We start from the raw sequence: 12,631 nt of genomic DNA, 5'->3' as shown, positions 1-12,631 counted from the left end.
TGTGATTAGAAAACCACTATAGTTTTTGGTAATTACATCAATGAATTCATATCTGAAATTAGAATAAGAAAACCACCGAGAGTTTATTTCATATATTTGGCTCGGGAGTTTTGTTTTTAAAACAAACAGAAAAACAAAAACACCACCCCGCCGCCCCGACCTGCTGTTTTCTTTAACTCTCTGTACCCTCCCCCATGATCGCACATTCAGTGAAACCTAATCAGGAGTATTGGTGTCCAGGTACAGCTTTCATGGAAGCCACCTGAAGCCCACATTTCTTGGGTAGAAGCCCTGTCGTTTCCACGCATGTTCTAGCATCTTCTACTGACTTCCCAACCCCCACACCCACTGGCAGGTGTCTGCTAGGGGACGGAAGGAGGGGGCCTTGGAACTCACCATGCAGCAGCAGGAACAGCATCCCGCAGCTTTTCACGCACCTGGTGGCTTAGAACCACCCAGCTGTGGAATCCCTACCTAAGGGGAGAGAGCACAGGTCACCGGGTGCCCAGGAGGGGTCCCTTGACAACCAGGTCACTCAGACCCCTCTCTATACCTCCACTTCCTCCTGAATGCCCTGCCTTTCCCCCTTCTCTGCATGCATTTCTCCCCATCACCTTGGTGCTGGGTTAAGAAAAACCAGTGACAACAGCCAATCAGATGCTCCCCCCAAACTGACAGCTTGGATGTGTTTGGAAACCCTTCGTCAGCAGCAACTCACACGGACTCACTGACAACCCAGCAAGGAAATGGACAGAGAGGAAACCTCTGCAGAGAAGCGTTAGTGAATAGTCCCCAAATGTTGCTTACCATCCTGGGGCTCTGCCTGATACCGCTCCTCCTCCAAGGTGCCCTTCGGCTCCCCCAGCCCATCCATCTCCCAAGTCAAGCAGCCACAGATGCTAAAAATGATTCGACAGAGAAGGAAAGTGGGGGCAGGGAGGATGGTGAGCCGGGGCAGAGGAGAAATAGTTGCTTATGCAGGTCTGAGTGTGCCTATTTTTCTTTCTCCAGATTTAATGGCAGGAAAATCCTGTATCAGATGAGGATTAACAGAGATGAGAGAACGTGTCTGCCTTTCGAATCACCAAAGCCAGTGACAGATTTTGCTGACACACCAATCAGCTTTATTCCCAGGCCTCAGCTTCTCCATCTGCCTGGCCCCTTTCTCTCCTTAAACCTTCCGCAGACCCCGCCTCCTGCCCTGACCCCAGCCCCAAGCAATTTGCAGCCAGAAATTTGCTTCCTGCCAAATAGGATTATCAGCATTTTCAACAAGGACATGTCATATCACTTGGAGAGGTGGGCAAGGGACAGAACAGCTTAAAATGATGACGTTTTCCCGAAACGCAGGCTGCTGCTTTCCTTTCTCTGTGGAGTGGTTGAAGGCGGATGATCCAAAAACAGACTGGAGATGGCTTTTCACTATCACGAGGCCTAGAGTCCCGGCTTTGGGGTCAAGGCCATGCTTGCCACCCCGTAAGGCAGCAGGTCTGTGGGCCATTTTCAGAAGCTGGCTGAGATTTCTCAAACCCATCAGGACTCAGAGTGTGGCCTCAGACCAGCAGCAGCATCTGGGAGCTGGTTAGGAATGGGGATGTCTCAGCACCCCTACCCCAACCCGAGACCCCTGGTTTAGGGGAGTGATGAAGGGGGTCTGCTCAAGGTGGTGGCAGCAGTTCGGCTGCCCTCACATTATTCTGGGCCCAGCAGATCCACCGGGCCTGGCTGTAGGGTCTGGCCCTCAGCTCTGCTCGAGCAAGCTCCCAGGTATCCATGGCAACCTGCTACATCCTGGCTGTCACGGCCTCGGTGTGCCGGTGCTGATGGGCCAGGAGTCCCATCCCACAAAGAGGTCTCGGGGTGTGAAGCTGAGCATCTGAGGCTGCTGTGCCCTGGGGAATTTTTGTTTTCTTCCATTTGGGTCTTGAAAGCCAAAATACGGCTGAACTTGTCATAACCTCTGCTGGGAAGGAAGCCGTACTGGGGATGGGGTACGGATGTGGGCAGAGGGAGCCCCCCAGATGAAGTCCCTGTCCCCAGGGGCGGGCTCACCCTGCCCAGGTGAGAGCGGTAGGCAGCTCTCCCCTTGTGACCGCTCGTGTCGGGGGCAGCCTTGCAGCCTTCATTCCAAACCTTGGCCCCATGGAGCCTCTGCAGCAGGCCACAGACGGAAACGTGGCTGTGAGAGCAGCCTGTCGGCACCTACAACCCTGGGCTGTGCTTACTGGGTCCACCTTGCCTTCAGTCTTCTGCAGGCTAGTGGGCCTGGGGCTCTAAACCAAGGCTCTCCCTCAGGAAGACCGCCTCTGCCTGTGAAATCAGACATTTCTCCCGAGTGGGAAGTAAGGAGCAATGAGAAGCCTGTCGGGGGAGAGACGAAGGGCCCATTCACTGGGCCAGCTAGTCACACTGACAGCAACTGGGGAACAAGCAGCCTCGTCATCAAAACCTAGTTCCCAAGGGGAAAAATAGCAAGGAGGGAGGGGTTGTCACAGGAAGTGCGATTGACTGTCATGCCCCCAAGGAGAAACTTCAGACTGGACCCTGTTATCCAGAGAGCAAGACAGCAGGCCCCCAGCCACTCGGGGGCTGCCGGGGCAGTTAGCACCAGTGCTGGCTCTCTGTCTCCATGTAGCTGGTGGCTGATTAGAGGGGCAGGAAAAGGGAGGAGGGGTAAGCTAAGTGAGCCCGTGATATAGAGGCAGCCCAGGACGCCAGGCTTTGCCTTTGCAGGTGGCCTTCTAGAAAAGCTTCCATCAGCAGTGTGGGGGGCGGGGAGGGAGGGACCCCTAGTGTTTCTTTGTAATTCCTGCTGCACTGGTTTGGAGGCAGCCAGCAGGGACTCAGCACGGGGCCTCTAATGATAGGAAAAGACAAAATTCCTCCTCGGGTTCAGGGGTTCAGACTTCGGCGGCCTCCGACGGGCACCCTCAGGAAGGACTTGGATACTAAACCAGATTCTTTGCGTTCCTCTGCTCCCGACTCCTGCTGGCACACATGTACACACACACCACAGGGAAACGTGACCATTCCGCAGGGCCAGCGCTCGAGGGCATGTTCAGCCTGGCACCGAGTTAAACAAAGCAAAGTGCCCTGTTTCCATTTGATACGAGGCAGGAGGATGAGGTAAACTCCAGCAGAGCCTGGGAAGGAAGTCAGCGATCGCGTCATTCCACGCTTTATTTACTGATGACGAAGCCCCGGCCCAACTGCAACATGAAATGTACTTATGCTTAGTTCAGATTCCCCCAGAGGCAGGTCCTGGGACAATGATACGAATGGAAGTACTTGATTTGTGAAGCAATTGCGGAAGCACCAGCAGGAGAGTGAGGAAGGTAGAAATCAATGGTGTTATCAAACAAGTTGGTGCTGTGACCAAGCGGAGCCTAATCCCTTGGCAAGCTCTTCGAGACAGAGCACACATCTCAGAATTCTCTCTCCTGCAGGGCAGGGAGCTGGGACACTTATCCACCAACTCCCGCCCTTGGTAGAGGCTGCTCCAGAGGAGATGAGGGGTCGTTCCTTCTCCAGCAGCCTCTGGCTGGCAGGCAAAATGAGGCTGATGGACCAATTCCTAAAGAAAACTTCTTTCCAGGCTCATCTCTTAGAGCAAATCAGGGCGGCTGGGGGAGTAGCTAAGCTTCCCCAACTTGGAATTGGTAAGGAAATGCTGATTACCAAGGAGGCATGGTGTGGGGAGGGGTGTTGGGACTCTTGCCCTATGCAGAGCTGCCCTGGGATGGGCTGCAGGGTCTCATCCTGCTCTGATGGGTGAGGCTGCCCCTCAAGGGCTGCACAGCTGGTGGCTGCACCCTACGTTGTACGGCGATATTCCGAGGACACAGATTTGCCTCCAGCCTTTCTACACCATGGTCACAAGTCACAGACATTCCGACTCTGGATGGCTGATCCTCAAGGCCTTTGCTCCTTTCTTTCCCCACTTTTCCACCTGCTGAAACCCCAACCTTCCCGCAGGCTTAGCCCAAGTACTACCTCCTCTAAGAAATGAGCCACTCTTGGCATCCTCCCTCCTCGCCCACAGGCATCAGCCCTGCCCTTTGGAGTGTCTAGATGGTCCAGGGCTGTGCTTGGTCCAAGTCTGCACCCCCTTAACGCCTGGCGGGTACCACCCTCAGACTGGGCAAGATGGAGGACGAGCAGTCAAAGTGCCAAGGAGATGTCCACCGGATTCTGGGTACCTGGGACTGTTCCTGGCGAATTTGAGATTCTTTCTTTGTCACCGAAAGAATTCGGAGACAAAGTGATAGGTAAAAAGTGGATTTATTTAGAAAGTAACACGCTCCACAGATAGAGTGTGGGCCATCTCAGAAGGCGAGAGAGCCTTGAAATATGGGGTGGTTAGTTTTTATGGGCTGGGTAATTTCATAGGCTAATAAGTGGGAGGATTATTCCAACTATTTGGGGGAAGGGGCGGGGATTTCCAGGAATTGGGCCACCGCACCTCAGGACACCCTGCCCAACAGATTCTGAACCCGCTTTTCTTAGTCCATCCTCCAAGGGTAGACTGTACCACCACTGTGCACACTGGAGAAGTGGCCCCTTAAAGGGCATCTGTTTGCACTTGAGGACGTGTGCGGGAAAGGGCCCTTGTGGTGTGGGATGGACGCAGGCAGGAAAGAGGGAAGCCACACCACAGCTCTTGAGCTGGGGCCACTCTCTGTGCCACTACATTCCTACTCAGAACGCTGGGGAATACAAGAATTCCAAACTTGAACCTGGCCTTCCAGATTGTTATTCATGGAGGTATATGTGTCAAGGTAGAAGGGTAGAACACATTTCACTTAAGAGTTTGTTGGCTTGATTTATAACCTTTAAATATTTAGACATATGGTATGTGGTCCTCTGTGTGTACTCTTGTCCCAGGTCCTACAAACATCAGGGCTGAGCCTATGTTTGGCATTCAGGCAGCGGTGCACAAATGTTTGCTAACGAAGCCCATGTGAGAATTGGTGGGCAGAGGTGGGGGGGGGATTATGGAAGGAGGACTGGGGCACATGACAGCCTTGGCCCCTGGCGCCACCTTCTTCTCTGACTTACTCGGTGGTCTCAGGACAGATACCCTCACTTCCCATGCCTTACAGTACTTGAAACTATTCCATAATCTAGTCCAGACCATCACTCTTCAAGTCGGGAAACTGAGGCCCACAAAGGTTAAGTGACCAGCTCCCCAGGGTGACAGTTGAGTGGAAGTGGAGCTAGGACCCAGTCCTCCTGTCTCCCAGTCCCTGGGTTATTCCGAGACCCTAGTAAGACAGGGACACAATCTATCCGCATCCCCGTGGCCACTCCCGCTGCTGGCAGTAGAAGGGGAAAGGGGGAAGGGGAGGGGAGTCACCCCCCTTCTTGCCAGGCACCCCTAAACTACCTTGGCTGAACCCATTCTGTGGCTACAGCATCTAACTCCTTTGTTCTCTATGAGCAAACCATCCTACTTCCTTTCACTTCCAACCTTCCAATAGAAAACCAGCTCCGACGGTCTGGTTAGATCTGCCTGGGCTCAAGGGCCTCATTTCTGGAATTGGGGGGAGGGGAAGGGAGGGGCGGAGAAAACTGTGCCTTCATTCCGCGGACTCCCCGTGAAGTGACATCGCCCCAACTGCAGGCCCAGCCCCTGGGCCTGGACATTTCGGCGCAGCCCCTCCTTCCATCCCTCCCTCCCCGGGCTTCGGAGAACTAGTTCAGCTCGCTAACCCCGGTTAGCAACTACTCGTGACACAGTGGTTTCTTTCCCCTTGAGGTCACGTCCTTGTAAAGCCTGTGCCTGAAACGTTAGTCACGTACCTGGAGCCGCAGAATATCCGGCTGGAAGGGATGCCAGGGCGAGGGCCTGACTTGTCAAAGGTCACACCCTGGGGAAGGTGTCCCAGAGCCTTGCCCTCCTGACCCGGCTATGTAGCTCCGATTGTGGCTGATAACTCTGTTTGCTCATCTGTAAATGAAGAGCTGGCTCAGGGTCCCTTCCTGGCGTATCACTCAACAAAAGCTGCCCACTGCCCAAAGGTACACCTCCTTGGAGTCTCTTTTGAAATCATCGCTCTTTAAATTGCATCAAAGGTAGGTGTCTTCATTTCCAAGTAAAAGGAACCAGAGCTCCTTGAAGAAAAGTCTGTTTCCAGGTCTGGGGCAGGCAAAGTACAACATGATCCTGGAACGTCTTATTATTTCAGAAGATAAGCCATCAAAGATATTTGAGTAGAAGGAACGTTGAGTGGTTCCACTGGCCAAAGATGGACCAATAAGAATATTGACTGTAAAATGAAATAAATATATTTGTTAAATCCATGAGTTTATAATGATATTTGAAAAACTCCTCAGTAGACTTTTGAGGTTACTAGGGTGTTATTCTGAAAGGTGATAACTAAAGGGAAAGAATCAAGCATTTATCTTGCCTTTCCTTTATGGGTTGTATTTCAGGGTAACCAAATACACTAGTTGATAAGGGAAAGTTTTTCTTTATAAAAGAATCACACATAATAAATGCAGAAGTGATAGAATGAGGAAATCACTGTATTGCAATGAAATCATGCATCCTACGGATCGTTCTTAAACATACCCCCCAGGTGGCACAACCAGACATTAGGTACCTCTTGATCTGACATAATAGAAAGCACAGAGCACTACCATTGAAGTGTTTGGGGCAGGGAAAAAAAAAGAACCTGAAGCTAATCAAGCCTCCAGATCTAGCTACCATTTAAAGAAATGTGAAGGATGGAGAAATATGTTAAAAGACTCCAAAGACACAATAAGCTAAATACACACTGTGGAAAGTTCTACAGGGCAAATGATCCAGTTTTCCCAACAAATGAATGGAATGGGGGACGAAGGGGAAGAAGGAAGATCTGTTAAGTAAAAGAGACTAAAGAGGGAGTCACTGGGAGTTCCCTGGTGGCTTAATAGTTAGGATTCCAGTCTTTCACTGCCTTGGCCTGGGTTCGATCCCTGGTGGGGGAACTGAGATCCTGCAAGCCACGTGGCACGGCCAAAAAAAAAAGAGAGATAGTAGTCAATGCAATTTTCAGACAATTTTGAAACCATCAGTAGAAACTAAATACAGATTGATTATTAGATAATATTAAAGAATTGGTTTTCTGTTGGGTGTGATAATGGTACTATGGTTCTATTTTTTAAATTCTATGCATTAGGAAAAATACAGAAGTAATTATGGTGAAATATGATATCTGGGATTTGCTTTGAAATACTCCCACAAAACAAGGGGCAGGGAGAATTGAAACAAAAATAGCAGAAGGTTGATAAATGTGGAAACTGGGTGATGAATACATGGGGGTGCCTCTACTTTTGTGTGTGTTTGAAGTTTTTTCATAATAGCTTTTTAAAAGTATGCTCCTCATTTGGCCCCTTTCAGATACATAGCTAAGTATATTTGGTGGGAAGAAAATTTTATATTTTTCTCTGCATTTCCTTCCATGCATTCCTATCAACTTTCCTATATTTCCTTCATTGAAAATGAAAACAACCTATAAAAAGTGGAATAATTGGCAATCGTGCTTTCCTTTTCTGATCTAGAACATTTTCATACATAACCCAGAACTCAAAATGGTTAAACTACAGAGGAAACTGAGAATCAGAACTTCTGAGCTGTATAGTCCCTTTGATTTGTTTTGGTTTTCTTGTTTTTGTTTGTTTAGATAACTTTAGGAAGTGGCTTATAATAAGTAATAATTTCTCATGAACCTAAAATGTTCTGTTTTGGCTCAGGTGTCTAGCGTGTCAAGATGGGAACCAATCTGTGCTTCTCATTTAAAGCTCGTGAATGTCAGTTCTTGGTCAAGCAGAGGAGAAAGATTGAGCTCAGTGCTGAGCTGCGAGGAGGCAGCTTTATTCTACCTCCAAACAGGACCCTTCTTTGTGTTTCACTTTCCTCTTTTGTAAAATGGAGCTGTTTTACTTCTTCCTAGTAGAGTTATAAGGGCTAATTAAAGCCTGTGGAAGCACTTTTAAAGAATATCCTAAGATGTAGGGTGCTTGAGAAGTGAAAACTATCATTAATATATTTTAATCATCACGTTAAATACCCACATAGACACACCCACCTCTTCTCCATTCAGGCAGACTTTTGCAAAGGGGTAATTAACAGAGATGATGTCATAACCACAGATGGCTGCTTTCATCCTGAAAGCTGCAAAGTTTCCAAATGCTCACTAACTCCTCATTAGACTTTTAAAACATATTAAATAAGTACAGAGTCCCCAAATCTGAGCGAAAGCATGCTGGCAAGAGAAACCTTTTTCTTTGTAAATAGAGTAAATGAACATTTAAAAGTAGCCAACTTTTAGGTAAGCCTGCCAAAACCCGGAGGGCAGCAGTAATAAAATCAAATGCTGAGATTGCATGTTTGGAAAAATCAACTTGACTACATCCAAAAAGATCTCCAGAGACCTGTACCTGCTTTTTAAGTCTTCACCAGGAGGGGAGGAGTTACAAGAGTCCTGTCTCCTGGCACCTAGAAAGGGATGAGGGCAGCTTTTCAGCTGTTAAATGCCAAACCCTCTGGGAAACAGCTGACAAGCGCTTTGCTAATGCAGACACCAGCTACAGTGATGCAGCTCTTTGAAATTCTAATATACTGTTCTCAAATTCCCCTGTGATGGGAAACCCTGTGTCCTTTTCCAATATCTACAGGGAATCATGGGATAGTGGGGTGGTGAAGGGTACATTTTACCTAGTGACTTCCGGTTCTGATTTCCGGGGTTTGCTCAGAATTCTATCACCCACACTTCACCTCTTGTTTTCTCTCCACTCCCTGTCAACCCTAACATGTAATAAAGCCCCTTTTCCTTGATCTCCCCAAAACGCCACTCACCAAGGCTGTCGTGAATGTGTAGCAGACTTTGACAGAGGACTTGGAGAGTTTAAGACATAATGTAGGTAGCCTCAGCCATTCATCTACCCCTCACTCCACTCCCCTTTCCCCACCGAGGACACTTTCCCTCTCCTTTGTTCCTCTCCCGAGCAAACTCACCCCAGATTCTCATTCTTTTCTTATGCTGAGCAGTCTGGCTTCCTCTCTGTCTCATTCCCAGGTGGCCCCAGCCCTGCTATCTTTCTAAAACCACAATGGCCCATTAGTTTGCTTTTCTAAACAAAGACAGTTCTCACCCAAGAAGAATTCTGTTCCAAGTCATTCAGGAATGCTTTTCAGAAATGTACAATTTCTGCAGCAGTTAACAGAAAAATCCACCTAATAATGCCTTTGGTCAGAAGCTCTCAAACTTTTTTGGCTTTCAGGACTCCTTTACACTCTTCATTCAAAATTATTGAGGATCCCCAAAAGCCTTTGTTTATATGGGTTATATCTATCAATATTTACTGTATTAGAAGTTAATACTGTATTTCCCAGTTAACCGAGAAACTTTTAAAATTTGTATTCATTTGGACTTCCCCTGGCGGTCCAGTGGTTAAGACTCCCACGCTCCCAATGCAGGGGACAGCCCTGGTCAGGGAACTAAGATCCCACATGGTGTGGCCAAAAAAAATAAAGTTGTATTCATTTTAAAATAACAGTAATAAGCCCATTGCATGTCAACATAAATAATACATTTTTATGAAAAATAACTATTCTCCAAAACAAAACAAAAAAATGAGTGAGAATGACACTGTGTTACATTTTTGCAAATCTTTCATGTCTGACTTAATAGAAGACAGCTGGATTTTCTAGCAGCTTCTGCCTTCAATCTGTTGTGATATTAAACAACATGGAGCCTCTGGAAAACCCCACTGTATGCTCATGAGAGAATGAGGGTGAAAAGGGCTAATAACATCTTAATACTGTTGTTACTGAACCAAACTTGGGTCCACTTGCCTGTGTGCAGTAAAGCCAGTCTATTGACACCAGGTTGTGGTGAAGGAAAGTGCAGTGTTTATTGCAGGGCACCAAGCAAGGCGTCCAGGGCAGCTAGTGTTTAAAAGACCCCAACTCCCCAAACGCCCTGAAAGGCTTTCAGGGGAAGGTTTTTAAAGACAGGGTGAGGGAGGGGTGGGGGTTGTGTGGTATGTGATCAGCTGGTGGACATTCTTCTGATTGGTTGGGGGTGAGGTAATCAGGAGTCAACATCAACCTTCTGGTTCCAGCTGGTCTGGGGTCTGCGTGCCTGTGGGCAGCAGGCAGTTAACTTCTCCCACCTGGTGGGGGCTTCAGTGTCTGCAAAACAGCTCAAAGGATTTGGCTCCGAAGATTATCTATAGCCCTTGAGGAGGAACTAAAGGTCCTGACTTTGTTTAATGGCCAAACTATTATCTTGTCCTGTTTGACTGTTTTCCTTTGTTTCTGCATTTTCTCACTTCTCTGATTAAATATATTAAATATATTCTTTGGAACTCAGGGAAGGCCTAGGAGGCTAAAGGTTTTCTACAAACAAGAGACAGGTGGAGGACATGGTGGAGGGGTGGTCCTGTCCCAGGAAGGCCTTATAGGGTCCTGCTCAGTTACACTATTATAAATTTTGTTCTCGTGGGACCTCTTAAAGGGTCTCAGGGATCCCCAGAATACACTTTGAGAACCACTATCTTAAAACCTAAAGACATTTATTGTTTACTTAATTAGAGATCTGAGGTAGGTGGGCTCAGGGTTGGTTCGGCAGGTAACACCACCGAAGACCTGGTGCTTTCCTACCTTCCATTCCCCCCACCATTGCATGTTGGCTTCTCACCTTCAGGCTTGTTGCAAGATGGCAGCCACAGCTCCAGACATTAACTTCACGCACATTCAAAGGAAGCAAGCAGGGAGGTGTACCTAGGGAAGCCACCACCTAATCCCCATCTCTCTGTTTCTAACCAAGAGTAAGTTTTTTCCAGAAAGCCCCCAGCAGACTTCTCCTCCAAACGTATTGGCCTTGATGGGTCACATGGCTACTCTTAGCTGCAGAGGAAGACAGGAAAGGAAGTCTCTTGAGATGGGGAACAAGAGGGCTATGATAAGCTAAACTCAAGACCCCCTTGTCCCCTGAAGCTAAGCACATGTTTGCCCAAACAAAATCAGGCTTCTGTTAGCAATGTAGATGGTGGATTGGCTGCATGATAAGCAACAAACAGTGCTACTACCCCCCACTCTTAAACTAATATTTCTCCTACTACATCTTTATCCATAACAAGGAAGCAAAATGTGTAATTGACCCAATACTATTGGCAGAGACTCAACTACAAGGATTGGATTTCTAGTAAAGGTGGTCTCATGGGAATCTCTAGTTAACTTGAGCCACCAAAGTGGGTGAAAGTGCAGAAAGGCATTGTTATTTTTCAAACATTAAGTTGAATGTTAAATTGGACATGAAAATCCTTCATCATATAAATCCCCAAGGCCATCTCTAAGGTCATTTTGTGAATATCATATCAGAAATGAGATCTCTTGTAGTTTCCTTGGATGTAAGATCTTTGTGGAAACAAAGAACTCCACACTAAAGATTATCATAAAGATTGAAGAGTATTCTTCACTTAAGTGGATTATCAAGCAAAGCTACGGCCTCACGTAATTCTAATGGGTGTGTGTCCACAGTTGATGAGCCGCAAATTTGGAGGTGCTCAGCCAATCTTTTGGGAAATATCCATTGAGCAGACTTGGAACATACAAATAAGAATATTATTATTTGTTTTTCTTTGAAACTTATCTCATTCCAAAAGGGATTCTAGTAGCATACAACACAAAATATAAAATAAGATAAATTGTCTCTATAATAAGAATTTTTCTCCCCCAATTTTTTCTAATCAAAGTGAAGAAATTGGACAGGAAGGAAAAAATAAGATGAAGCTAAGGTTAATGCCTAAAATTCATGATATAAGGTTACATACTGTTTTTAGAGCTGACTTTCAAATTTAACACAACTGCCAACAGCCCCATCACAGATAGAATACGATGAATTTACACAATGCCACTGTTACTAAGGAAAATATTCTCCTCAGGCTCACATATATACATAGGTACACACACACATATAGGCATTGAGATATCTAAACAAACAAACAAACAAAACAAGCTTTCAAAACCATCTCCACAATAAATAGTTAAATAGGGCTACTTCTCATTACAGTCTTCAACATATGTCAAAGCACATTTCCATAAACATCATGCTACAGATGCCTACAAGATGGGGCACAGGTACATAGCTCTTTGAGGATCTGGTTTAGCACAAAAATAAAATTTAGAGACGATGGAGGTCTGCAATCAGCAAGAAGCAAATGAGAGATTAGTACATTTTCTTTAACTGCTACAAATTTTTTTTTAATTGAAGTATAGTTGATTTACAATGTTGTGTTAGTTTCAGGTGTACAGCAAAGTACACACACACACACACACACATATATATATATATAGAGAGAGAGAGAGGTGTACAGTGATTCAGTTATATATGTATATACATATATGTGTGTGTGTATATATATATATATATATAAAAATTAGTACATTCTAATATCACCAAAGGACAAGTTTGACGAGAAAAAGTAAAATAAATCTTACATTTTTTTCTTTTTTTTTCTCTTTTTTTGCCACACCGTGCATACGGGATCTTAGTCCCCTGACCAGGGATCAAACCCGTGCCCTCTGCAAGTGGAAGTGCAGACTCTTAACCACTGGACCGCCAGGGAAGTCCCAAGTCTG

The 12,631-nt window shown here is 46.5% G+C and overlaps 1 pseudogene; it reads right to left on the bottom strand.

Annotated features, from left to right (window-relative positions):
• Positions 1 to 445: 445 nt before the first annotated feature.
• The window catches only part of LOC112409618 (BTB/POZ domain-containing protein KCTD2-like), a 24,542-nt pseudogene continuing 12,356 nt past the window's right edge, over positions 446 to 12,631 (bottom strand).

Source organism: Neophocaena asiaeorientalis, unplaced genomic scaffold (genome assembly GCF_003031525.2).
Source record: "Neophocaena asiaeorientalis asiaeorientalis breed wild unplaced genomic scaffold, Neophocaena_asiaeorientalis_V1.1 scaffold312, whole genome shotgun sequence".
NCBI lineage: Eukaryota > Metazoa > Chordata > Mammalia > Artiodactyla > Phocoenidae > Neophocaena > Neophocaena asiaeorientalis.
The sequence above is the reverse complement of the archived record's forward strand: the minus strand, read 5'-3'. Positions and strand labels throughout refer to the sequence as shown.